General features: G+C 43.4%; 1 protein-coding gene across 30 annotated transcripts in view; it reads right to left on the reverse strand.

Moving 5' to 3' along the window:
- Nucleotides 1–27672, reverse strand: part of ELMO1 (engulfment and cell motility 1) — a 588268-nt gene that overhangs the window by 134672 nt on the left and 425924 nt on the right. The window contains exon 1 of one of the 30 annotated variants that reach the window (XM_078342231.1): nt 3914–4124. The exons of the other annotated variants lie outside the window; for them this stretch is intronic. The gene's annotated coding sequence lies outside the window, so the exon portion shown is untranslated. Of the gene's footprint in view, nt 1–3913; nt 4125–27672 lie in introns of those variants that run through there. 30 annotated transcript variants of the gene reach the window in all.

A 27672-nucleotide genomic window follows, 5' to 3' on the forward strand; every position in this document is an offset into this window, starting at 1 on the left:
GATGATGGAGTGAGGGAAGTTACTGGCCTGGTGTCTGAGGAAAGTGCTCAGATCTGAGTGCCACACCGTCCAGTAGGGTAGCACCAGACACGTGGCTGCGGAAGCCTTGAAGCGTGTGCTCAGTGTGACTTTGCAGCTGAACTGTAAATTTTATTTAATGTCAGAAAATTTAAATTTAAAAACCAATACTCAATTCAATTACTGGAAAACTTTGATGTATGTTTGGAACAACTTGTGCACATGAATCTACTTTTTAAACTATGAATTTTATGAGATCTAAATACAGATTTCCTGTGAAAATCCAGTATCCAAACTGAGTTGTAAGTGTAAAACACGTCATATTTCAAAGACTTAGCATGAAAAATTCAATGTAAATATTTTGTTAATAGTTTGGTAGATACACGTTGAAATGACAATTTGGACACAGTAGGCAAAATAACATATCATTAAAATGAACTGATCAGTTTCTTTTTACCTTTTTTCAGGTACACTGGTAGAAAAATTAAAATCACATACATAACTTGCATCATATTTCCACTGGACGGCATCGGTGTAAAATGAGATCTGCTATATTGTTCCTGCAGTACATTTTTTGTACACTTGTTAAAATGTCTTCTACACATTTACATACCTAGTATAATACTAGAAAGTGCATAGTACTAGGCAAGTATAACCAAGAACCCATTTTTTAAAAACCTGTTACCATGACCCCTATAAATTCCTTTCCACTTAGCATTACAATCTTGCTTGGTTTTTTATGTCATATAAGACACACTGATAAGATGAATAGCTTTTCTTCTTCTCTCTAGCAGCCTAACCCCTTCCTTCTCATTTTTTATCATTACGTCTTCATTGTGAATTCATTTATAAAACAGAAGGGGAGATGCAGTGGCTGAAGTGGGCGTGGAGGATTCACACACCCATCCAGCTCCACATTGCCCTAGGAGCCATCAGTTCTCCCTCAAACTCTGAGGAACACAATTTGTATTTCTGAGTTGGGCCAATCTCCCCTGATCACGGGTCTTGAGAAAGCATGGCAGCCCTGGTGATTCCTGCAGGCACTGCAGGTCATGGGCACCCACCCACATGGGCTTCCTGGTGGTTCCTGGTTGGTCATCACCCTTGCCATTGCTTTGACCACTGTAAATCATTCCTGGTAAATGCAAGCAAAGGGCAGCCGTGGGACACTGGTGACCTGTCACCAAATAAATGCTACAGGAATGAGATGGCTGCATCACACGGTAACACAGAGGGGCAACCAATGGGGCATTCTGTAATTAGCTTTTTCTTAGCTCACACTTCTCAAAAGGCATTATTAGTAATTCACCCAACCACCCCAAAATGCCTTTTCAATTTGACTTTAATTATTCTGACGATTGTTTAATTCAACTATCTCTGGCCTGACTCCACATGGCAGGCTGACAGGCCGATGAAACCCTCTTCCCCTATCTGCTCACTTTCCTTCCAGATACAAACGCGGCAACAAGTACATCAACATACGGGAAGCACAAAGCCCTTGTCAGTTCCTAGCAAGGTAAACGCAGGCAAGGTCCTCAATATTTTCGCAAGTAAATTTCCTCATCTAAAACAGGCACACACAAAAAATTTGTCCTGTTAGGGCTGTTGGAAGATTCGGTGAGTTATTATATCCACATATAAAATATATCGAGCAGTGCCTGGCACACAGTAATGCTCAAGGCAGACTGAGATGGGGCTGCAGCGTTTAGTGGACCCATCTGAAAAGAAGGAGACGATGAATTTCAGGATATGATACATTCTTGGTTATACCCCCAGTAGAGGGTTCTTGCTTTACATTAAAATTCCTGATTATGAAAGTGTTATGTGTTTGTGCATGAATGTATTTTTAGTGGAAGCAGAGAGGAGGTTCATAGCTTTCACATTCTTAAAGAGCTCCATAATCCAATAACAGCTTAAGAACTACTGTTTCAGATTTTTTTATAAACATTTTTTACTGCTTCCATAAAAGGCTGGTTTCTTCTCTCATTCTTACCAACAGGTGCCAGCACTTCGCTCATGTAAAGTGACACTACTGGGGGAGAGAAGAGGCCAAGGTGAGATGGACATTGACTATAAGTAGCTGACTGTCACTTAATGCACATCCTCTGGAAACCAGACTTCCTCAAAATCGAGCATCGAGGTGTACTGAGGGCGCAGCAGCAGGGAGAGTTAACGTGCACACAGGCGCTTCTAGTCAGGCAGAATGGTCAATGTACCCAGTCGTCTGGAGCCTCATGGGATCAGAGACCAGCCTACATCTCTAGAAAGGCCTTCAGCTAACAAACAGGTCACTGACCCTGTCAAGTGACCAGGTGACCCTGATGCACTGTCACCCACAGTTAGGGAATTCTCCCTCTCCTGCGCTGTCAGCCCTACTTCTTTAACAGACACAGAGTAGGAGATCTCTCTCTGGCACACAGTTGTCCTCACCCTGCCTTGAGTCTTCTAGAGGTGAAAGCTTCCTAGCTCTTTCGTTTCTTTAACCATTCATCACATATCCCACTTAGGATAAGGTACATTCTACTAGAGCCACGTGAAGACCCACAGCATTCTCCTTTGCAAAAGGACATGTTTTAAAAAGGATAAACCGGTCAGATTTCTCGTTTGACTATTGATTGCATGTGCATTTCTTCATAAACCAGATGAGAATGCCTTATTCTCTTTTCCTCGCCCCATTATTTGAAGTCAAGTGGACTGTAACTAGAAGACATCAAGTGTGCAATGACACTTTCAGGCACATATCAGGCTCATAAGACAGGAAATCACATTTTTAAAAAAAGCAACAGTGTCGAGTCCTCAAAATCAGGAGACGAACACAGGAAAAGATCTGAGGCAGAGATGGAAGCCCCAAGTTCAGCCCCCACTCTCTGCACCCAAGCCAATGGCAATACCTTTCCTCTACCCGTTCAGAAAAATTATAGCTCCTCTGGAAGCCTGCTCTCTGCTTAGGTTATGTCTTGCCACATACATTTTTAAGTTTGCAGCTAAAAGAGTCCCTACAGGCAAAGAGTTTCTCTCTCCTCGCGCTGCCCCTCCATTGCCTGTTTATAGTACTGCTTTCTTGTTCTTCCTGTTTCTACCCAATGAAATTGAAAATTTCATCACCAGTGTCAGACAATTAAACCCCAGGGAGCAGAGCAATAGCTCAGTGCATCCCTTTCCTGGCAGAGAGCCAATCCTTGAATATAACTTTGCAAACCCTCTCTGGTTTTTCAGAGGTTTAAAAGGATGCAAAATAGAGTCATTTTGAAGCATGCTTTTTGACTGCTGAAATCTTTCCAACTGCACCTCAATTTATCTTTGAAATTAAAAAACATATTTCAATTTGGAGATGGGTTTCACAAAAGAAGTAAAGGACATGACCTAGCTCAGTTACACATTTCCCAAACAGAGAACAGTGGTACATGGAGAAGAGATGCTTCGTTCCATGGCGGGGGGTCTGAAGAAGCGTTTGACAGACCATTGTAATAACCTCTCTTCACAATGCAAACACCAGCAACACAATCAAGCAGCTCCGGGCTCCGTGCCTGCACCTTTTTCTCTCTTCCTACCAATACACAGGGTTGACTCTTGTTATTAATGCAGCTTTAGAAGCATTTTCTTTTAAAATACATCAACACCCAGGGAAATAAAGCAGAATTCTGCGCCTTACACTAATCCTAACTAGACAACCAATGTCCAAGTATAATGTACAGTCAACTACAAATCGGATCAGACACAAGCAAAGCATGCAGTCTTTTGAATCAGAGTCTCCTGCATCATGGGAACCCTTGAACGCCCGCTCTTCCATGTGCTTGTTCCAATCTGGTTTTCTCGGCAGACAATAGGACAAAGCTCCATTTAGCTCCGGCTGCTAATACCAGTGGACAGATGTGTGACACTGAGGTGTACTCACCAAGCTCCCGTAAGTCCATCTTTCCCAACCACAAATAGTGCTTCTAAGCTGCTGCCACCACAAAGCGACTTAGAGTCGTCCCCCAGAAGAACAATGTGCCGGAATACCACCAGATGGTTCCCGAGTAAGCTTGTTCATGAAACAGGTTTCCAGTTGAGCCATGTGAACAGAGACCCGCCGCACACCTTTGAATGGTACACACTTCAAGTCCAGAGGAATAAGCATGTAGCTTTGCTTATGTTTATGGAGCTGGAGCCCAGGGATGCTCCGATTGGCAGGAGTCGAGGAAAGATCAGCCAATCAAAGGGCGCCTCCATTTCAGGGAAACTCCTGCTCATTTATTTAGCATCTTCAGAGATCATCGGCTTTTCTAGGAAGAGCTTTTCTCTTGGAGTATCACAGGAGAAAAATAATAACTTCATTTCTATTTTAGTGCCCTATGCTCTTTTCTCAATAAACACATAACTCCCCTTCTTAGTACTTCTCAATAGCCCCCACGTTTTCTTATAAAGAACCAAAAAAACAAATAAGGACAAGAAGAGAAAGAAAAAGCTGGTGATGGGCTGGAGAGAGTTCATATTCATCAGCCTCCACCTTGTTGGGAGAAAGGGGGGAGTGCCTGGGCTCAATAATTACTGATTCTGTTGCCATAGAAACAGACAGGCTGCAGCGAGTTGGATTCCTGTAGAACATCTGCTGCCAGACCCATAATCAACTGCAATCTCATCTCTTCCCCTCGCTCTACTTTTATTTGATTGTGAGTTTGCTTTCTCTTACCTTCTCTTCACCTACAGTTTTTGTCCAGAACTGTCATGGAACCACCTAGTGATGAACACACAATGCATGCACACCAGGGGTGCTCACATACCCAGGAATGCAGGCATTGAGAGTGCATCCCAGCAGGGGTCCCACCGGGAGGATCCACACTCTGATTCTTATCCAGGATGTAAACAAACATAAACAGCCTCTCCCCTAATTAAAATTACTACAACTTTTAACCTAAAGAATTAGGGGAGTGTCGTTAAAAATATTGGTTGCCTAACAGCCCTGAGAGCTCCGAAAATAAGAGTTAAAATTTGCAATCGTATTTCTCTGAGGGGCACTGCGGTGGTTCCTAGCAAACCTTTGGAATGAAGCGATTACATGGGAGCCCTGTGGAAGATTTTGCAAGCACGGAGTGTTCAGGCCCAGCTCTTTTCTGCATTAGCACCTCACCAAGGCGCTCTGAACACTGGGGATCTCCCTGGATTTTCTCAGCCCATTTTCATACCCTCAGACTCCTCCCCTGCTTGCTCCAAATTCCCCGGTGGCATGACTAGAATTAATGTCACCAACTCTGAATGCGCTGCTATCTCTCTCCTTAGCAGCAGGGGCCGCCACTGAGCAGTAAATGGCTACACATCCTGGTCAGACTCAGGAGGGGGATCAGAAGTTGGCAATCTCGGCCGGGCGCGGTGGCTCAAGCCTGTAATCCCAGCACTTTGGGAGGCCGAGGCGGGTGGATCACGAGGTCAAGAGATTGAGACCATCCTGGTCAACATGGTGAAACCCCATTTCTACTAAAAATACAAAAAATTAGCTGGGCATGGTGGCGCGTGCCTGTAATCCCAGCTACTCGGGAGGCTGAGGCAGGAGAATTGCCTGATCCCAGGAGGCGGAGGTTGTGGTGAGCCAAGATCATGCCATTGCACTCTAGCCTGGGTAACAAGAGCGAAACTCCGTCTCAGAAAAAACAAAAAACAGAAGTTGGTAATCTCACCCAGGGGTCTGCGGAAGCCCTCAGTTCCACAGAGATTGATGGAAAATGGTAAGTGTCACAGAAGGCTCCATTTGGGCTTATGTTAGAGAGAAAGGAATTAGCCTGGGCCATATTGTCGTCTGCCTTAGCATCACAACAACCTCAAGGAGAACCTTTTCTTCCTTAAGGTCTCTGCAAGTCTGGTACCCTCAGCCCATAATGACCCAGATGAGGCTTCTGAGGAGGGTGGAGCCTGCTCTTCATGCATTTCTCGTTCTTGAAGCCAAGCTGAAACTATCTACCTACCGCCACACATGCACTGTCCAAACAGCAACAGTAGCCCTAGGCCTCCTTTCTTCCTGAACAAAGCTCAGTCTAAACTCCATATCCATCCAATCCAAATGTGCAGCTGTAGACCATTGTTTTTGTTTTGTTTTGAGACAGAGTCTTGTTCGAGTGTAATGGTACAATGTTGTTTCACTGCAATCTCTGCCTCCCCAGTTCAAGCAGTTCTCCTGCCTCAGCCTCCTGCGTAGCTGGGATTACAAGCACGTGCTACCATGCCCAGTTAAGTTTTGTATTTTTCGTAGAGACGAGGTTTCACCATGTTGGCCTGGCTGGTCTCGAACTCCTGGCCTCAGATGATCCGTCCACCTTAGCCTCCCAGGGATTACCAGTGGGAGCCACCACACCCCACTGCCCATTGGTCTTGATGTTGGATTTGTACCTTCAAGTATCTGGATCCTGGTTTTCCATTTTGTCTCATTATCCCACTAAGTGTAGGAAGAAAGTATCACCCAGGTGCAGCATCCAATGCCAACACTGGCAATTTTTCTCAGCTCTGCCCAGACAACCTCCACCCTCAGTGTGGTCGATGGTTCAGGTTTTCTCTACCACCTTTCTGGAACGTCTCCTCTAACCCATCTTGCCTAATCTCTGCCATGGGGACACCCACCCTTTGCCTTCCCAACCTCTTGAAGGCTGTCTAAATCCTCACTGTTCATGCAGAAACCATTGCTCCATCCAAGTCTTCCCTCAAATAAAATTTAATAAATGTTTCAACAAATACTTAGCCAGTGTCTCCATGCCAGGCACCTGTGTTAGTGATACAACAAACTGACATGTTTCTGCCTTACAACCTGCAGACTCCAGCAGAGGAGGCAGAAATATTAAGCATAAGCGTGATACAGGGTATAAAAACAAAGCTATGAACTCTGTGTTCTATTAGCACAAATAATCACTTAGTGAGATCAGGAAAAGCATTTCGGAGAAAGTGACATCAAGCCACGACCTAAAGGAAGAGTAAAAGTTAATATATTGAGAGTGAAGGGAAGAGTGACCCAAACACATGTGTGCTAGGAGGCAACATGGCATCTTTGAAATTCTGAAAGAAGTCAAATGTGAAAGGCTCACAGTGAGAATGACTGGGAGGACGATGTGAGACCAGACCAGCAGGCGCTTAAACACCAGGTGAAGGAGTTTGGTTTTTAACCTACGAGCAATGACAACTCATTGCAGTGCACCATTAAATGACCCCTTGCCCCTCCTAACATACCAACATTACCCAATATATTCCTCAGTTGATCTGAATGACAGATGAAGAGAATACCAATCTGATTGAAACAATCTATTTCAAGACAGCCGTGATTTGTTGGGTTGATCTAGCTAACATTTACTGAGCAATTAATAATCCAGGAATGAATCCAGCAGGTAATAATCCAGTGCATTCTAAGCACTTTATCTAGATTAACCAATTTAATCCTCCCAAAGACCTGTGAGATGTTATTACATTATTTATACAAATGAGGAAACCGAGGCATGAGAAGTTTAAGCAACTTGACTGAAATAACAACCACAGAAAAAGTTGCAGAGCTGGGATTTGAATCAAGGGATTCAAGGTCTAGCTTCTCGAAGTATGATCCACAAGGATCACCTACATCAGAAATTCTCATTAAATGCAGATTCCTGGGGTTCAAGTGCCTCTCTCCCCAACAAGAATCTCAGAGGAGTAGAATCAGGAACATTTTCCCAAGCACTCCAGGAATTCTTATACACACCACAGTCCAGGAATCACTGCTAAGAGGTATTTTCATAAAGGAGGAGAAGAAGACCCCAAAATTAATCTTCCATGTATACTATGGAAAAAGGCTTTTTTCTTTTTGGAGAATGGGACAGAGGGTCTCACTATTTCCAGCCATTACAAAAGACCATCTACATGAGAATAAGACCATCTTTCTTTGGAATGACTGTGAATTCTGGTTCTATCATAGAATCCAAAGTTGAAGTGGAGGGTAGGTAGACAGCACAGCCTGGCACGTGGTAGTTATCCTAGTTAGCAGATTTATGAAGCAAGAGCATGCACGTTCCTAAAGACCACATTCTCTAGGCAATACAGATGCTATTAGATCTGTCAGCAATACGGTGGGAAGACTATGTATTATTATTGTTGACACTATGTGAAATGTCATAAAGTTCTTTAAGGTAATTTTTATCCCAGAAAAGTCTTTTTTTTTTTTTTTTTGAGACCTGTTGCCAGGCTGGAGTGCAGTGGTGCAATCTTGGCTCACTGCAACCTTCACCTCCCGGGTTCAAGTGATCCTTCTGCCTCTCAAGTCTCAGCCTCTCGGGTAGCTGGGACTACAGGCATGCACCACCATGCCTGGCTAATCTTTGTATTTTTAGTAGAGACGGGGTTTCACCATATTGACCAGGTTTGTCAATCCTGACCCCGTGATCTGCCCATCTCGGCCTCCCAAAGTGCTGGGATTACAGGTGTGAGCCACTGTGCCTGGCCCAGAAAACTCATTTTTAAGACAAAATTGCAAGGTAAACAGATAATTTTATTTTAGCTTTCAATCCCCCTCCGCCTCATCTATTCGAAAGCTAACAAGATAGCTTTCATTCATTCACATAGCTAGTCATGGTTTTAATTCTAGAAAATAAGCAGCTTCACTGATATTTTAGAGAGGCCACGTCACGAAAACATAGCTGTAGCATCTTTGAGGAAACTTCCAAAGAATTTTTCTATGGGATCTTGTCCAGTGGTTTTGTTATGGAGATCACAGACTGGGTGCTCTATTTAGTTAACCCTGCCTTTCTGGAGATTTTTTCCCCATTCTAGACTGTAATGAAAAGAGTATATACCAGCTTATAGGGCTGCTGGTGAGCCTCAAAAAGAGGGAAGCTCCGATTTTGTTGGCATGGTGTTTGGATGACTGCTTGTCAAGCTCCCCAGAACTGGCATGAAGCTGCTCCGCATACACCTAACGGAGTTGTACCCCACGGGCTAGTGTGGACGATGGGGGACTTGTACCCCACTGGCTAGCATGGACGATGGGGGGCTTGTACCCCACGGGCTAGCATGGACGATGGGGGGCTTGTACCCCACGGGCTAGCATGGACGATGGGGGACTTGTACCCCACGGGCTAGCATGGACGATGGGGGACTTGTACCCCACGGGCTAGCATGGACGATGGGGGACTTGTACCCACGGGCTAGCATGGACGATGGGGGACTTGTACCCCACGGGCTAGCATGGACGATGGGGGACTTGTACCCCACGGGCTAGCATGGACGATGGGGGACTTGTACCCCACGGGCTAGCATGGACGATGGGGGACTTGTACCCCACGGGCTAGCATGGACGATGGGGGACTTGTACCCCACGGGCTAGCATGGACGATGGGGGACTTGTACCCCACGGGCTAGCATGGACGATGGGGGACTTGTACCCCACGGGCTAGCATGGACGATGGGGGACTTGTACCCCACGGGCTAGCATGGACGATGGGGGACTTGTACCCCACGGGCTAGCATGGACGATGGGGGACTTGTACCCCACGGGCTAGCATGGACGATGGGGGACTTGTACCCCACGGGCTAGCATGGACGATGGGTAGCCTATCACCCAGCTTCTGAACATACTCAGATTTATCATGTGCCGTCCACAGATAGGACAAGGGAATCACAGTATCAAATACTTAAGAAATTTCAGGGGGCAGGATGGGAATCATCCTTGGGCATCTGAATAAGAGTCAGAAGAAATCTCTTTCTATTTCACTCCATGTCACAACCTGTACTCCTTGCTCTGCTTGGAGCAGGCCCTGTCAGTACCATTTATCTCATACTGTCTTGGGGCAGATTCGATCTCATGAAATTTTATTCCTTTCCATAAACATGATTTATTACATGTATTGTTACTAAATCTGATCTAATTCTTATACATTTGTAATACTTTTTAAGTAAATCCACAAATCAAAAAAGAATGTTAGGTGACAGGCATGTATTTTGAATAAAAAATATAGTGACTGTTAACAGAATGATTTCTAAACTGGCTGTCCAAATTCTCCTTAGTTCACCTACAGGCTTTAACTGAAATGAGCACCTTTTAGATTAGCATTTAAAAGGCAAATGAAGGGATTTATTGGGCCCTAAGAGAGGTGGCACTTATACACATTCCTTTCATTTTCCAACTCCTGGTCCCAAACTGGATGCTTCCACTGGGTATCCATTTCGTCAGGATGCATGCTCCTTGCTGGCAATGAAGGTGAAGGTAATGGTCTCTACAGTTTATGATACGGGTATGCTGCAATGCATTTTTGTTTGATTAATTCATTCTTTTTTTTTTTTTTTTTTTTTTTGAGACGGAGTTTCGCTCTTGTTACCCAACCTGGAGTGCAATGGCGCGATCTCGGCTCACCGCAACCTCCGCCTCCTGGGTTCAGGCAATTCTCCTGCCTCAGCCTCCTGAGTAGCTGGGATTACAGGCACGCGCCACCATGCCCAGCTAATTTTTTGTATCTTTAGCAGAGTCGGGGTTTCACCATGTTGACCAGGATGGTCTCGATCTCTTGACCTCGTGATCCACCCGCCTCGGCCTCCCAACGTGCTGGGATTACATGCTTGAGCCACCGCGCCTGGCCTGATTAATTCATTCTTATGAGGGAGATCATCAGGGTCAAACTGAGCCTCAAGAAAATTCCAAACAACTAGGGTGTATATGCAGTAGGCTCTTCTCCAACTACAGCGCAGCCCCCTTATGGAACGCCATCATACACACACATGCACATGCCTGTGCCCCCCACACAAAACACACTGATATCACTTCCAAAACAGCAACAGGCCCAGTACAGACTCAATCAGACCATATCTTCCAAGGGCATGAGGTCAGAAGTGAGGATTGTTGCCCAGTGGGTCAGAGGTATAGCCACCACAGGCTCAGTGAAACTACCTTATCTCAGTCAAGAGACCTTGGACAGATATTTCTTTAGTATTTGGGCTGACATATAGTTATCTCTGATCATTTTACATGGTGCATTTTTAAAACCAAAACATATGCAAAACCTCAACTGAACAGTCAGAGGAACTCTTACAACTCTTTGTATCTGAAAGGGAGATAGCAATAATAATCAGTGGAAATACTCCCATACATCGGCACCTGCATCTACTTCCCTGACTTTTATGGAGAGATGATCCTGAGGAGAACGTGCAAAGCCTGCCACACTGTCACTTTAGCTTTTGGTCTCAGGATTCTGAGCTCTCTGTGATAAGCCTGGACATCTGTGGAAGCTTAGGAGAGTAACAGAAAATGCAGATATAGTGTTTACCATGGGCCTGTGCTATAAAAGGCCCCATTTCCAAATGGAGAAATGAAGTCCCAAGACATTCAGAGAACATGTCTCCAGTTTCCATCTCGTAAGTGGGGCAGTCAGGAGTCAAACTCAGGTGTCCATCTGCGGAGCACGCAGAGCAGCACACCCCACTGTGACCTCAGCTGGAGCAGGGGGAATGTTCCCAAGCATCCTAAGGCTGAGTTATAAAATATGAGTTATTAATATGAAGTTTATTTCCCTGGACTTTGCTATTTTTATTACCCACAAAATGGCTAACATACAAGTGATACCTACAAACACTATGAAATAACCCACCCTATAAACAGATCTCCAAGCCATGCACTTCTTCCTGCCTCTTCCAGAGTACCAGCCTCAGACAGGTGACCCTGATTTGCATTCACAGGATTGGAAAGTCAAGGTCTGGAAGTTCCTGGGGCATCACAGACCTAATAAATGAGGGGCTGACTCAGAAGAACATGGGCCTGAGGAACAAGAGCCAAAATGATGCATCTCTGATCATTCTGAATGCCTTCAAAGGAATAGTTGGTGAAATTCTGAGTTTATCACTTGCCAATTTGAATTTTCCAAATATACCATAGAAATGAATTACTGAATTGCAGGCTGATGAAAAATCAAGCCAGAAGGAAAAATGAAAATGCCAAAATTCTCAGCTCAGTCTTGCCAAGCACATCCACCAGCAATATGGTGATAACAAGTGACTGGGCCAATGGTAAGATATCCTTTAGATGGTGCAAAGTGGGAAACAGCTTCTTCACCATAGGAAAAGGGAGGCTTCTGGGCTTTCTCACATCCTCCTTGGTTTTCAGATCTAATGACTGAGTAAACCTCTTCCGATTCCAAAACACATCAATTTTACATTCAAATAATTCTACATTTCGAGAAAAAATTTTTTTCTGATATTCTCATTAGAGGACTAATTTCATTTCAGTTTGTAGACATTAAACCCATGGCTCACCATGTTTTATCAAATGGTTAAACATTTGATGCCCTTACTTTTTCTGGTTATTCTTCTGTTCATAGGTATTTTATCAAACCAAAAGGCTCACAGACAACCTATGCATTCTGGTTTCCTGTGACAGCAGGATTACACTACAACAGAAAAGGGTGCACTAGGAATGTGGGGAAGAATATAGGGTCTGAAGACCAAGACAGAAACCAACGAGGTCAAGAAGACAAGCAGACTCAGTTTACCCAGGCAAGCAAGGAAGAAGAAGAAGCAACTGAGATGAAGGCAGTCAATTCCAGGGAGGTCATGCTCTGAGACGTGAAGCGGGTGGACAAAGCAGAGTGGCTTAGAGGGAGATCCAAGAGGTCTGCTCAGGGCCAGATATGGAACCACAAGGGGAGGCACCCATAGGCCCAATGAGTCACTATATGAAATTCTAGGGTGAGTCCTGGTTAAACCCAATTGTTTTAACTTTGGATCTTGGTAGTAAGTTGGCTTTATCAGAAGCCAGTCACAACACAATTATGTGTCCACAGTTTCAATGAATGTCAGCAACAACCCATAACCTCTCTAAACAAACCAACTAAGAGTGTGCCTGGTCTTAGCAAACCAGCACTGCCATCACACACACAGGATTGCTGTTCTTAAACCCAATATTTCAATGGCAACAGCTTGTAAGAGCCAGATCACTTCAAACTGTTTTCTATCTTTTAATACTCCCAATCAAAGGAAGCTTTGAAATGTGAAGCATGACCCCTAGGCAAATGATATTTGACAGGTTATTCTCAATTTTCACCAAGAATAAGCTCTATAACCTAACTGATGGAGAAATTAAATTTAGAAAAAAATAACATTTTATTTTGTTGCCCAGTACTTGCCTGCAACTTTAAGCTACTAATGGTGGAGAGAAGTTCGTTTGATATAAATAAAAATTGGCCCTGAAGGGCAATAATCAATCCATGCATATACAATGTACAAATGTACCCCTGTCCCCACCAAGTCATCTCAAGCTAAATACAGAACATGGTTTCCAAAATGCATTGCCTACAATTCTCTCCACACAATCACAAGCATGAGAAAAATGAAGCAAATCTTTCAAATAATCACATACATTGAACCTTAAATAAATGCTCTTGCTTATTTTTTGTGAGAATCTATTGTGTTGGGCCTCTCAGCTGTTCTGAACATACATTGAGAAAACATATTTCACACTACAACATCCCAGTTGGGAAGTGAAGAGTTGGTGCATTTATTCAAGTAATGTTTAGGAAGTGCCTAAGACAATGCACTCTAACATGCTGCCCTGTGTTTCTTTCAAGAACCAAAAAATACAGCCTGAATATCTTGAAAATAACAAAGTTCCATTTATTACATTTTTTGCTCATGAATTTCATTATATTTAATATCTTTTCCAAGCAGACTATATTCGGCTCCCCTGGAGAGCTTCTATTCATATGATGTTCTCTTAAATGAAGTCCTTCCTCCATGTGATTTTTCCTTGCATTCTTTCTACACAATACATGTGCTATGGCCCTTGCATAGTTATCTCTTTTCACAGCTCTCCCCAATACTGGGAACACTTTAAGGCTGGATTTACCAATTCAACACCAGGAATACCATGGTGTTGGTATCTAGATGTCTCTGATACCTTAGCCAAGAAGACAAAATCCTACTGCAAACCTTACACGTAGAGAGGTTCTACAAGCCTTCTGAGTACTTTTGTCATTCTACCCACCTTCACAGGTGTCTGTCATTCTATCCCCTTTATAGGTGTCTGTCAGTCTACCCACCCTCATAGGTGTCTGTCATTCTACCCACCTTCACGGGTAGGTAGCAGGGCAGCAGTACTCAGAAGGTGCCTTTTATGGGATGAGGATATCTGAAAACAGTTCAATGGCTCATCCCTGTTGTCTCCCGTTTCTTCTTCTCCCACTCCTGCAATCCCAGTCTGAGAGGGACGAGGGCGCTCTGTGAAGCACTCCTGAACACCACCCCTTTCAGAAATCCATTTTACAAGCAGTCCAGGTGCTGGGTCCAGCTCTGTCTGCAATGTGGCCTACTTGTTTAAGGGTGTCACATCTGCTTAGAATGTCCTTCCAGTTAATGAGTCTTTCTTGAATCAAGTCTGAGAGGGCTTTTGATCTCAGTACCAATCAATTTCAGGCTAAGATGCGAGGCACTAGCTGGGCTGGCACGGCTGGCCCAAACCCATGCTTTATTTCAAGGAAGAATAAACAAACTTAGCCTGAATTTATAACATGGAATGTCAAGATAAAGAAATTCCCCCTAGCCTGGCTGATCAGATCACATCTGGAGCTTGGTGCCGTTCTACACCCACATAATTTAAAGTGTTTTTCTTTTAAATAATTGTAAGATCATACATGTTAGGTAGCAAAGATGGGGAACATTAAAAACATAATAAAAAAGAAAAATATAATTAATCACACTGTGCAGAAGAAACCATTTGTCTTTCAAACCCCAACCCAATATCATAGAAGCCATTGTTAAAATCATTCAACCCTTTTTAGCTTGTAGATTTACACAGCTGAGATATAATTTTGCATGCTGCTCTACTCACATTTAACATAGTACAAATTGTAATTTCTGATATTTAGATGCTATTCACAAATATCATTCTGAACGAGTAAAGAATTCTAACATATAAATAAACGTATTCATAAATTATCATATCGCTACTTTGAATAATTGGGCTAGTTTCAATTTCTCACTCATAAATAACAATGAAGTGGACATCTATATGCATGTCTTTGTTTCCCCCCAAATGTCTATGATTCTGAATAGCTGTATGATATGGAATGGCTCTACAAACAAGATAATCAATGTTGGTGAATTTCCCAAAGGAAACTTGCCTCAACCAGTTTCTAAAAATTATAGTGAAATGTCAAGGTCTCTGCCAGCAAACTGGTAGCAGGGAATCCTTTTGTGTCATCATGAATGCCAGTTCTTCCTTTCTGTTTTGTAGGAGGAGATGCAGGTCTTCTCCCCATGCAGAAGGGTGTGACTGACCTCACAAACAGCTGGAAGCCAGGACTCTCCAGCCTCGGCCCAGTGTGGTTTGAGGAGGGAAGTCTTTGCATCATCTCAGCCCTGTCTCTGAGTGGGAGCACGTGCCAGCATGAACAATCGATTGGCTTTTGTCAGGCAATAAATATCACCAGAAGAAAATCCAACGATGTTTTTAGGACAGAAAAAAAAATTCCGTTTCCTTCTCTTTTGGAAATAGCTTAATTTTTTCTTCTGGTCTTAAAAGAAATCGCCACTCAAAGAATCACTCTTTTTCCTGTCATAGCCACACAATGCCCTTCAATGCCAAATAGAGTCCATAAGACTCAATTTGTTCTGTAGATTGCAAAGTTTGTTCTAGAGTGTGTTTTTCTTTTAAGACATTATCGGCTGATTTTAAAATAAATATTATTAATATTAATATTGATAAACAGTTTTATCAATGATAGGATAAAAAGTCAATTCAATTAACATTTGTTAAGTCCACATAATTTCTTTGTTTCTTTTTGGTAGGCACTCTGGGGTAGAAAGGTGAGTAAGAATTAGTCTTGGTTCTTAGGAGTAGAGTCAAAAAAAGAGAAAGTAGGCCAGGCACTGTGGCTCATGCCTGTAATCCCAGCACTTTGGGTGGCTGAGGCAGGTGGATCATGAGGTCAAGAGATCAAGGCCATCCTGGCCAACATCACGAAACCCCGTCTCTATGGAAAACACACAAATTAGCTGGGCATGGTGGCGCCTGCCTTAGTCCCCGCTGCTCAGGAGGCTGAGACGGGAGAACAGCTTGAACCCAGGAAGCACAGGTTGCAATAAGCTGAGATCCCACCACTGTGCTCCAGCCTGGTGACAGAGTGAGACTCTGTCTCAAAAAAAAAAAAAAAAAAGCTGGGCACGGTGGCTCACGCCTATAATCCCAGCACTTTGGGAGGCCAAGGCGGGTGGATCACGAGGTCAAGAGATTGAGACCATCCTGGTCAACAAGGTAAAACCCCGTCTCTACTAAAAATACAAAAATTAGCTGGGCATGGTGGCGTTTGCTTTTAGTCCCAGCTACTTGGGAGGCTGAGGCAGGGGAATTGCTTGAACCCAGAAGGCGGAGGTTGCAGTGAACTGAGATCGTGCCATTGCACTCCAGCCTGGGTAACAACAGGGAAACTCCCTCTCAAAAAAAAAAAAAAAAAGAGAATGAGAGAAAGAGTATGTAGATAATGCCCGTAATCTAAGATCATGATTTTCAGGCGTTTGGAATTCTGCAGCATTGCCTCAAGGTAGCCACGAGGTGGGACACAGAATGAACGGGAACCCATTTAAAGCAAAGTTAATTGGCTAAAGTAAGTTTCCAAACTCAGTGTACGACTGAGTGAGTTAAATGCTCTAGGAGAGGGAAAGAAAAGTGAACATAAGAGAGAGAATTACTCCTGTCCCTGGGGAGGCGCTCTGCAGGGCCCATGCATTGGGTCTTGACGGACAGGCAGATTTTCAGCAGAAAGGGTGAAGGTTCCTTCCTGCTGAGGGAAGCCAGGCAAGGACAAAGGCTGGGAAGGACAAAGCATGCTGCGGCACTCACGATGGCTAGTGATGGGTTAGTAGGACGTGTGCTGCTAGACGCAACAGGCACGCTGCTTGGAAGAGTGGTTTAGGGCAGAATCTACAGCTTTGCTATCCTGCTGGAAGAAGAGAGCCGAAAGTTTCTGAAGACAGATGTCTTATGAGAAGAGCGGTGTCCTAGAAAGGTGTTTCTGGCAGGCAGGGGAAAGAGAACTTAGGCTTGGGTCAAGTCCAGATTTAGCAAGACCAATTAAAAGACAAATGAGATGATGGCGGCAGGAAGGCGGGGTACAGAACAAGCTGAATCCATAAGTGAAAGGCACGGGTGGCTCAGCTATGACAGGATAAAGTGATTCTTGAGAGGAGTGATTTCTTTTAAGACCAGAAGAAAAAAATCAAGCTATTTCCAGGAGAGAAGGAAAATGATTTTTTTTTTTTCTGCCTTAACAACACCTTTAGATTTTCTTTTGGTGGTATTTACAGCCTGAAAAAAGCCAATTGATTTCTCATGCTAGCATGTGTTCCTGCACAGGGACCAGGGCTGAGATAACGGTGCAGGAAAAGTAGAGTCACAGCATTGAAAGGCAGGTGACCCTTCTCAGACAATGGTGGATCAGTAGGACTTGGGGACCTACTGGGGAGAAAAAGGTAGGAAAGCCAGCGATGTCTCCTGGATTTCAAGTCTGAGATATGAGGTGGATGGCAGCGTCACTGCTGGAGTCAGAGCCCACCGAGGAAGCAGCGGAAAGGGAACCACGAGGAGTTTAGTTTTGGAGAGTTTGAAGAGTCTGCAGAGAGCATCCACAAGAATGGAGTTCAAGAGACGGGGAGGTGGACTTCTCTCTGTCTCAGTGGGAAGGAGGTGGTGGTAGGAGAGGAAAAGAAGAGGGCCTCCGGGAATGCCATGCTAAAGGGGTCAGTGGTATAGGAATCCAGGAATGGAGAGGATCCCAGGAAGCGCAGGAGGAAACACAAGTCAGTGCCTCAGGGCCAGGGAAGAGGATGAACAAGAACAATCAGAATGTGACCTTGAGCTGAATGAAGTGATGCAGCAGGTGGGTGTGGGTGAACATCAAACCACACGAGGGGAGGAGGTGGGAAAGTGGAGATGGCATTCTCTCCTGGAAAATTCGGCAGTGCAGAGACGGACAGAGACTGGATAAGAACTTGAAAGAGGAACAGGGTTGGAGAATACTGTTTAAGGACAGGAATGATTTTGGTGTATTTTTAGGCTGAAGAGAAGAGATGGGGGTGGGGGAGGATGTGAACAGCATGCAGGTTAAGGCATAAAAGACGTATTTTTATAAATCTTTTGATGTCTATCTTCTTCATCAGAGCGGGATTCATAACAATATGACTTCTTTCCAGTCTTAAATTTAGAACAACTCAACGACTCCTCTCAATTCCCACTTGCCTCTTAAAATCATGTCTTTTGTGACTACGGAGGTTTTCAAGTATTCAAAATATATATTAATGCACTTTAGAGTTATGTTTCTTTTCTTGAGCTCAGTTATATTTTTACTTAACCTTTAATTTTTTTCCTAAAAATAATGCTGGTAACTGGAACGATAATAATTGTGTTTCTTCCATATATATTCAATGTGTCATCTGTGTATCTATCTTATGTGCACTGTATACTGTATATATCTGTGTCTGTGTCTATCTGCATATCTATATCTATCTTGCATGTAGGTTCATTTCCAAAGCCACAGTAAAAAAAGAATTAAGGAGAAGACAGAGGCTCACAGGGTCAAGGGCTGCAGAGGTGGTATCAAGACTGAGATTTAAAACTGTCCATCGGAGGTCATCTTTTGTCAAAATCAGTAGGTTTTGTGGCCATGGAGGTTTTCAAGGACTGACAATATATTTTAGTGCTTTTTAGAGTCCGATTTCTCTTCTTTTGCTCAGTTATATTCCTGGTGCGGGCAGAAGGCAGGCTGCGGTGGATTAATAAGTGAAGACGTGAGCTAGGAAACAGAGGCAACTATTTCAGAAACCAAGCTGGAGGGGCACAGGTGAATAGGGGGTTGAGAAAACGTTTATTTATTCTTAAAAATGTGGGAGATTTGTGTGTATTTATATTCTGGTGAGAAGACAGCATGTAAGAGGAAGAGACTGATATAAAGATTCGAAGTGATAATGGACAGAGCCCCAGAGCGGGTGAGAGGGGATGGTATTCAAAGCACAGGAGGAGGCCACCCCCGGGGCCACAGCCTTGTCTAGGAGGGAGGGGTGAGTGCAGGAGCAGGAGAAAGGATCCAGGTCATGCAGGGGGTCACAGGCAGAGCTGGACTACAATCCATGCCTTTCCATGCCTCATCTGGAGTGCTGTGTGTGCTGTGTGATCCTTCTTGTCATTTCCATCATGGGAATGGCCCCAAATGCTTTTCATTTATTAAGATGAGCAGAACAGAACTACAAATTTTGCAATTCTGAAATGGTCCAGTATTGGCCATTTCATGTGGTTCCACCTAATCTTGGTTCACTTAACCCTCAAAACCACTCTACAATGATCCATGTTTCACAGATGAAGAGACTGAGACACAGGGTAATTAACCTGCTCAAGTTCATCCAGCAAGGAAACGAAGGAGCTAGGGTGTGAACCCCACTCCTTGGGTGCAGGGCTGATGCTCCTGACTGTGAGACTTTGCTACAACTTACTGTGGTGAGTTACATGATCACAGAATAATAACAGGAAAGAGAAATAGGTACTGTGGATAACACAGAAGAAGAGTGTATCGGAAATCAACAGTAAGTGTTTATGGGTAAGTACTGAAGATTCCATGTAATATACAACAATTTTTTGTCGAGCCATTTGAAATTACTGTATTTGTCAGACAAAAACAGTCAAATCCTGGCAACTGCATATGGCTCCATGTAATCTGTGTGTGTGTGTGTGTGTGTGAATCTGCAAAGCCCTCTCTTGATTTCTCAGCCATGCAGGGGTGCAAAGGCTGAGGCTGCATCTGTGGCAGCTCCAGGTCTCCGTTATCAGCCACCTCTGTCCTGAGGCCTTTATAACTTGAAAATCGAATGAATGCAAAATTCTGGTAAACTGCATCCGTAAAACACTGGCATCCTTTACTCACAGCCTTTTTTTTCTCTCTGGTACACACACAAGCAAACTTTTATCCATCTGAATCCCTGACCCACCAGCATCTGCTTAGTTGAGGCTTGGGAGCAAATGTCCAGGCTTGCTCAGTGCCAAAACCCCAATAAGACAAGCCAAGCAGCTTTTTCGAACACACGTTGGGGCAAAAGTATGTCCATTTTATACATAATTTTTGTGGCAATAAGTACATTTTAATAGGAAAAGCGTCTCTGTGTGATGCATGGGTCTTACCCTTTTCTACTTCTGCTTAAAAATGCGTAGTGGCCAGGGAGCTTTCGGCCAGAATCCCATGCTCTGCGATTCACAAAATGGAAATCTGGCATTATGTGCCAATGACATTTATTTCTGTGGCAGCTCAAGCGGCAAAAAGCCATATGCCACACACCTCGGATCCAGCCAAGCCACGCAAACAAATATGAACAAGAGAAATAAGGAGAGCAGGACCAGAAGAGTTCTTGAAAGTTAATCACCTCCAGCACTTAAAACACTCACTGTGGCAAGAACTGGTTTTCCCAGTCTTATGACAGTCTAAGAAGAATGTAATTTTTTTTTTTCCAGTTTAAAAGAAGTTCAGGGGGTAAAGGAAAAATACAAAAGATAATTTTTGTGAACGGCATGATGCGCTCACATGTGTGAGTCGATATTCCTACTGCATAAGCACACGTTTCCTGGACACCAGTCCCCTACATGGGACGGAAGGTTGACAGTCGCATTTGTCTTTTGCACTGGAAGGTCCCTCGCAGCCATCCTGGGAAAGAATAAGCACCATTACCTATGTTATTTTTCCCACTGGCCTGGAAACAAGGCTAGTGGGAAAAAGAGTGCTCCCTGAATGGCCAGGGTATGTGGATTAAGCAAGCCTAAGAGCAATATAATAAATGAGTGAAGGTAAACACACACACACACACACACATACACACACACATACACACACATACACATACACACACATACACATACACACACACACACACATACACATACACATACACACACATACACATACACACATACACACACATACACATACACACACATACACATACACACACACACATACACATACACACACAAAGAACAAAACAAAACAAAACAAAAAACCATATACACACATATTTTTTTTTTAACAAGGAGTTCCAACCAATCTTTTTGGAAAAGGAGCAATTCAGTTTCTTTTGCAAAAGTTCAATGTCTTTGAGGCTTTCTATTCACCTTATATAAAGCTACATGGGTAGAAAAATAACAAAAACTGCCATTTGTACTAAGAAACAGATGGCAAAATCATTTCATAAATTCCTCAGACTATTGGCATCTGAAGAGATTCTGATGGAGGGGTCTGGAAGTGTTTCTCAACAAGGCCTACTGGCATTTGGGGCAAGAACATTCTTTATTGTGCGGAATTGCAAAATATGCCCGGCCTTCAGGAGCTGAACGACAGTGGCCATCCCATATTAAGATGGTGTAAATGAATTCAGCTTATTGGTCAGGTGGACCATTTTTAATGATCATTCAATTAAACATTTCTGGCCATTCCTTAATTCAACACCGAACACAAAGTACTGAGCAGATACTACTTAAAAGCACCTGGAGGATTTTAAGATGTAAATCTAGCTCCTGCTTTCGATGATGTATTGACCTAATTTGGAGAGAGATTTAAAAACAAACCAATATAGAACTAGAAGATATTTTCAAAAACAAATTTGAATTCCATGCTGCGGGAGCAGACATACAAAATTTTATTCTGAATAAAAGGGAGAGGGTAACTATCTTGCTAATTTGACACTTGCAAAACCCTAAAGGATAAGTAAAATTTCACCAGGCAGATGGGGGAAGATGTTTCTGGTAGAGGGAAATGAGATATGAAAGTGTAATTGCATGTACAAGAAATGATGGGCAGTTCAAGTGGAAGCTAGGGTAGGTGCAGGGTGAAGATAGGGGAATGAAGCAGAAAAAGTATTTCAGGTGAATTAAAGAGAAATCTGAACATCTCGCTAAGGCCATAAAATTTAATGAGTCAGGCAATGGACAGCATGGAAGTTTTAAAAGCAAGAATGATTTGGTCAGATCTGTGTTGGAGGAGATAAGTTGGTGTAACAATTGCTATCTTAGTCAGCTACTGTCACAGTAATGCTGTGTAACAAACAACCTCAACAGGTAAGAAGTTATTCTTGGTCAGGCACAGTGGCTCATGCCTATAATCCCAGCACTTTGGGAGGCCAAGGTGGGCAGATCACGAGGTCAGGAGATCGAGACCATCCTGGCTAACACAGTGAAACCTCATCTCTACTAAAAATACAAAAAAGTTAGCTGGGTGTGGTGACACGCCCCTGTAATTCCAGCTACTCGGGAGGCTAAGGCAGGAGAATTGCTTGAACCTGGGAGGTAGAGGTTGCAGTGAGCCAAGATTGTGCCATTGCACTCCAGCCTGGGCGACAAAGTGAGTCTTCATCTCAAAAAAAAAAGAAGAAGAAGAAGAGGAGGAGGAGGAGGAAGAGGAGGAGGAAGAAGAAGAAGAAGAAAAGAAGAAGAAGAAAGAAGAAGGAGGAGGAGGAGGAGGAGGAGGAGGTATTCTCGCATTCACAGATCCACATGTCAGCTGAGGTGGCTATTTCAAACTGTAATTCTGTGGGTTGACTGGAATAACTGTGCTCCATACATCTCATTCTGGGACCTACACTGAAGGGGCAGTGGCTACCAAGGGTATAAAGTTTTCATGATGATGGCAGAAGTGCAAAAATCACTCGAGCAACAGTCAAGCTTCTGCTCATTTCACATCTGCACACATCTCACTGGCCCAGGCAAGTCAGTTGGCCAAGTCAAAAGTCAAAGGGTGGAGGAAATACACTTCACACATCATGAGGTCATGGCAAGAAGTGGAAGTATGCTACTGCCATGAAGCAGTGAGGAACTGGTGACCAGCCTTTAATCTATCACATTGGGGTGAGAGGAGAAGAAGACAGAAACTGAGGCAATGATGAAAAGGGAAAGAACCATGTGGTGATTGGACTGACTTTGGCCACTAATCAGTTTCACAAAGAGGGACTAGCCCATACATTTCTAAGTAAAAACTTAATAGACTGCCAGCTCTATGACAGCAGGAACCATCCTACCTTGCCCACCTCTGTATTCCCATTGTCTACCACAAGCACTGTGTTGTTGAAGGAACATATAGCATTTGAAGAGTAAGCTGGATAGTGATCCTATTAACCAAGACGTGGCATGCTGATGTGGCAGTGCTGTATGTATGATGGCTGTGAGACAGTACGTTGGAGTACCTTCAGGATCCCAGGCGTGGTGCTAGATACTGAGAACAGAGAAAGAGCCAGGCTCTGCTCTAAGGAAGCCTGAGAGTTAGACAATTGCAGTTCACTGAGTTCAGTTCTAGGGTATGGGTATTCCTAGGGACAGAGCAAGAGAGACATCTCAGAGGCATGTGAGTGAGTTTTTGCCCAAAGTGGTAGCTGCAGGCTTGAGTTCTTTCCTAAGGAAGGTGTTGACCCAGTTAATGCCTGAGCTGATGAACTGTCTAAATGACTTCCTACTACATAGCTGCACCGAGCATCTATTATTTTTAATTTTAACAGAATAGCAAGAAAACACATAGAAACCAGAAAATAAAGGGAAGAAGGAGGCAGGGAGAAGAAATTAGGTTTGGAATTCTCATCTCTCAAATTCAAACTTTGTCATTTTTCTCCCTGTAATAATTGCCAAAAAGTGGCTGGAATGCTGAGAGTGGTGGCTCACACCTTTAATCCCAGGTATTCGGGAGGCTCAGGTGTCAGGATTGCGTGAGGCCAGGAGTTTGAGACGAGCATGGGCAACATAATGAGATACCGTCTCAAATATAAGAAAGAAAAGAGAAAAGAAGGAAGGAAGCACTATCTAATTTAGGGTTACTTTGGTAGCCTCTTCTGGCCTCTCCACCTCTGTCCTTGCTTTGGACCTGTCCGACTCATTGCGTAGGTTCCATGACTGGTGACAGAGAAGGAGGGCCAGTGTGTGGGTTGAACAAGGCAGATCAGTGTTTAGCTCCTACTTGAAAAATGAAGGCAGATAATCTTGATCCATAAGTCACTGTTGCTCAGAAATAAGAGTACAATTCTGAAAAATTTGCAGACATATAAGCAATGTAAATTAGAGGTTGAATATGCATATTTAGCGATTTAGTCATTAAATACATATTTTAACTACAAGCACCTAGATCTGGTATTCTGCAGAAGATATTTGGAAATCTCACTTGGGATCTCCTAACTTCTTCTGGCTCTTGTTTTGGAGTCTTTGCAAATAGCTTCCAATCCCACTCTCTCATTCTGACTGCTTGATTCATCTTATCTAGGGCCCCTTGTTGCCCTCAGTCCTCCACTCATCACAATGTCTGGTACCCTCAGTTGGCAATAAGGGGCACCTATATGACAGCACCTATGCGCTCATCTGTTCTGCCTTAGGGGACTCAGCTCTTTTTAGACATGTGTTCTCAACCTCCGATGTAACATCATTTACTTTGCAATTACGAGACTAATATTTTCTTTTAAATCAATGAGGACTTGTATTTCATGAGAGAGTCTCACCTAATGGTACCCTTCTTAGCTATCCAGCTCTGGTTCCTATCTGTCCTTTAATTTAAAATGCCTAAATCTCATCATGCCTTACTTAAAATGTAGGTAATTTCCTTTTAATTGGACATATACTAATAAAATGGTTTCTGTGCCATTATCAAACCCCTCATATAATCCACAGTGGAATCTGGAATTCAGGTCATAGAAACCAATGAACAACTCCTGCACAGCCCAAATGTATAGTTAATAAAAAAAAAGAGAAGTTTCAGAAGTCACTGAGCAGAGTTAGGGAAAGCAGTCAACTTAAAGTCATCATTAGTCTCATGTTCAAGATGGTCAGAAACTGAACCAGGGACTGACATATCTCAGTACATGCAGCAGAAGAACCAGTCAATTATTTTCTCCTCCTAATTGGCAAATCTCAAGCTAGCACATGCTGTACATGCAAGGAAAGATAGACTGGCTCTAGAAAGACTTCAGAAATAAGAACTCTATGCCAAATCTTGAACACAAAGGAACACCCAAGAAGTATATTTACTACCGTCAGGCTTATTCGAAATTCTAAGAGTCACGCTTGGTCAATACCTATTTTATAAACTCTCCAGTTACAGAAAATGTCCAGAAAGCAAAACATATTAGCAACGTCTTCAGCTAAAGATAGCAGTCAACCTTTAAACAGGTTTTAAATAGTTTAGCCATTTTTATGAAAATTACATTAACAGAGTCAACAAAATCCAATTCTTCCTGGATGACTCACAGTCCTTGCATGTTCCTCCTTTATAAAGAGATGCTGCTATGGCCGTAAATTTGGGGGTTGGAAGGTTGGGAGGTTGGGAGGTGCAGGGCAGTCCCTGAAAATGGGTCACCCTGTGAGGTCTTTTCTATGTTCTTCATAAAAACTGCCATGGACCCCTATGCAGCTGAGACCATTACAGCAGGCCACTCAGAAGTTAAGTCACTACTGGCCAGGCACGGTGGCTCATACCCATAATCCCAGCACTTTGGGTGGGTGGCCAAGGCAGGCAAATCATCTGAGGTCAGGAGTTCAAGACCGGCCTAGCCAACATGGTGAAACCCTGTCCCTACTAAAATTATAAAAAAATTAGCCATATGTGGTGGCAGGCACCTGTAATTCTAGCTACTTGGGAGGCTGAGGAAGGAGAATAACTTGAACTTGGGATGTAGAGGTTAGGGTGAGCCGAGACCGTGCCATTGCACTCCAGCCTGGGCAACAAGAGCAAAACTCCATGTCAAAAAAAAAAAAAGAAAAGAAAAATTAAGTCACTACTATGTTAATTACTAAACTTGAAGAAGCAGCTTGTCTACCTTTCCTGAAGATCTTTGCTGTCAGTGTTGCTATGAACATCCTCTTCCTTTTCAGAGGCATTTGGAATCCCATGTCACCTGGTCTTCTCTCAGCTCTCTGTTACTGTGGACTGGTGCTGGCTCCAGGCCAGCACTGAGCCTGGCATGTTATCTGCCTGATACCATCAGGGTGCACAGCAATCTTAGCTGTGGGTATTTCCTATTCCCATTTCACAGATGAGAAATCTGAAGCCGACAGGACCAAATCTCTTGCACAGGGTTACCCAGCTGGAAGAGAGGCCCTTGATATTTTAATCATGACTGTCCCCAGCCCCCTGCATCACCTGTGGTACATTTTTTTTTGTGGGAGGGCTGGGGAGGAGTGGCCACAGTGGTCAAAATCCCCTCTGTGGCCAAACTAAAGTTCAAGGCACCCCCCATCTGGAGGCATGAAACAATCTGTATTTATGAATGTTTAATCAAACTATCTGGGGAAATTGAGGCAGCTCAATTACACTGCATGGCTAAGTGCAAATTACTGCCACTTTAGGTTTTGCCTGTTGAGATTAGCACCTCCTATTTGTATAGGGCAATTTGCAAAGCAAACCTAATGAAAGCCTAATCCTCACAGTGACTCTGGGAAGTATTATTTATTACTGTTGCCACTACCAGTTTACAGGTGAGGTTAAAGGACCAGCTTAAGGTCACACTGCTGGTGAGGGGCCAACTGGGACCGCCACAAGGTCCTCCTGCTAATTCAGCCTTGGTTCTTGCCTTTGCACCAGGCATTCTTGAGGAGGAAGTGGGGACATCATCCTTGGGGGTGGGGGGGCGCAAAAATAGTTCTTGGAGGAGTAAATCTTACTCTTTTTACATATAAGGCACAGGTATACATACACAAAGAGATATACAATATATCTGTAATTATAATTTCTGGGGTAGGGTGACTGGGGAAAAATACCTATAAAAACTCACGGGGGGGTGATAATGCAAAAGAGAATGACAAATACTGCTTTATACCACAGGGCTTCCCTGACTTAGCCAGGGTCATGTTAACTGTTACTAACACGAATCTGTTTATGTTGAAACTGGGGTCTATGTGAATATACTTATTGAAAAAGCTAAGTTACCAAAGTCACTTTCCCGGTTTTTCTGCTGCCTCTGGATAGTATAATTGACACTGACGAGGACTGGAGAGGAAATATCTTGATTGCTGTCCAACAGTAAGTGACAAACTCCATGGAAAAAGGTAACATTATTGTATGTGAATAGATTAAAAGCAGACACACATATGAAATGCTTTGCTTCCTATTCAACAAGAAATACCAAAGAAGTACTTCAATCTATTCATCTAAGGCATTTGCTTCTAGAGGAGGTTCCACTGTGTAAGACCTTTGTGAATTTGTGAAACATCAGAAGCCGTTTAAGAAAAATGCTTCTTCATGGCCTAGACAGTTGAAAAATGGAAAACCTCACTGTATGACATTAGGGCTCTTTAAGAGACTTCTCCTCCACTCAAATATTCATGTTTCAATTAAAACGTACACCCACTTTATTAGCCACACCAGGCCCAGTTCGGATCAAGAACGGCAGCACTAGATGGAATTCTAATGAAGATAAACAACACTGAGTCCTCCCGCTTTCCTTGGGCATGGATGCACAAAGCTTCCTTTCACAGCTTGCTCCAAGATATTTTACAGTCACCTGCCTCATGCAAATGAGGAGACTCATGTTTATTCATGATGAGAGTTACAGACCACCTTTCATTCCCTAGGCCAGCTCAGCTAACCAACAGAGTGCCGTCTGCACCACTATGAAGTTGAACTGTCCTCGTAAGGGGACTCCTGAATATATAACTGTCCCCTGAAAAGCATGCACAGAAAGTCAGTGAGCTGCAAA

This window comes from Callithrix jacchus, chromosome 11 (genome assembly GCF_049354715.1).
Source record: "Callithrix jacchus isolate 240 chromosome 11, calJac240_pri, whole genome shotgun sequence".
NCBI lineage: Eukaryota > Metazoa > Chordata > Mammalia > Primates > Cebidae > Callithrix > Callithrix jacchus.